The following is a 1,455-nucleotide window of genomic DNA, read 5'->3' as shown; positions in this document are numbered from 1 at the left end:
CCGCCCCCGAGCTTACCCCGCTAGGCCACCGAGCCACGGGTGGCGGCTGGTGCAAGTTTCTGTTGAGCAGCTGGGCCTCGTATGCAGTGGTTGTATGTTTCGGTATGGATCACGTGACTATGACCAGCCAATCATTTGCTTTAGTTTGGCTTGTGCATGAATCGACTTCCACACAAAACACGAAATCGCACTTTGGCATATTTTGCCGTCCTTCGGTGTTCCTGAAGAATAAAAATAACACCTCAAGAGTATTTAATGCAAATGCCACCCTATATGATCAGTCGCAGGCGTTCGTTTGCTTTAGACACATCAGAATTAAAAAATTGATATTTTTGTTTGGTGAATCTGCTCACAACACAATTTCCCCATGGATCTCATGTTCCATTAAGTGCACAAACTTGCAGTGGCAATGCGCGCGACATCTGTGGATGACCCCGTTTCCAGATATGCATAACTAGCTTGTAGATAATACAGTTTTACCAGAATGCTGTAGGCGTCTTTCATATTATAACTATGACCTTCTATGTGTGGTGACCACCAACCATGAAGCGGTCACCATGATGACGGTGGCCGTTGTCACTCACCTCGACTACCTATTGTAGCCGCTGGATCCGTGTCTATGTGCGACGCTAATTAAGGCTCCCCACATATGCGCGGCAGCCCAATCCAATGAGCAACGACGGCCCCTTGTACTCGTATCTCTACTAGTTTTCACTCATCTCGAATACTTGTTGTAACTGCTAGGCCCGCGTTTATCTGCAACGTTGGTAGTGAGACTGCACCTATGCACAGTAACATAATCCGATGGTCAATGACGGTCTTGTATACCGTTAACTATACGTGATCCCGCTTGTCTTCGCTAGCTACAGCAAACATCAGTACAATTTATATACCGACCGGTAAAAATAAGGCCTCAGCTATGCATGATAGCCACATATGACAGCCATTTATACACACAACTGTACTCGAGGTCATCTAACTTGTCCAGTGATTAACCTAATCTCAAAACTGTACGCGATATCGCCTACCTTGACTACTTATTGAAACTGCTAGGCCAGTGCCTATATGCGACACTGTTTGGGTGGCCTGGGCTATGAGAAGTGTCCTGATTTAACTGCCAACGATGACCCGTCATACCCATAAATGTGCGCGCTCTCGCTTATGTCTGCTGCTTATATCATCATAGAGAGCATGAAATCAGTGTTAAACACCGATCTTCACTGTCGCACCTGCCTGCTACCTACAGTAATCACCAAGCCGCGGGCCGATAGAAACAAGGTTCCAACTATGCGTGACATCTTAACGACCAATGACTGCCCGTCATACTCGTAACTGCAGTTGATATCGCCTCCCTTCGCTGCTTATCGTAATTGCAACACCTGAGTCTATGTGCAACGCTTAGTATAAATCTGACGGTCTTTCATACTATACGCGACGCCGCTTATCTTCGCTACC

This window comes from Opisthorchis viverrini (assembly GCF_000715545.1).
Source record: "Opisthorchis viverrini unplaced genomic scaffold opera_v5_148, whole genome shotgun sequence".
NCBI classification, from domain to species: Eukaryota; Metazoa; Platyhelminthes; class Trematoda; order Opisthorchiida; family Opisthorchiidae; genus Opisthorchis; species Opisthorchis viverrini.
The sequence above is the reverse complement of the archived record's forward strand: the minus strand, read 5'-3'. Positions refer to the sequence as shown.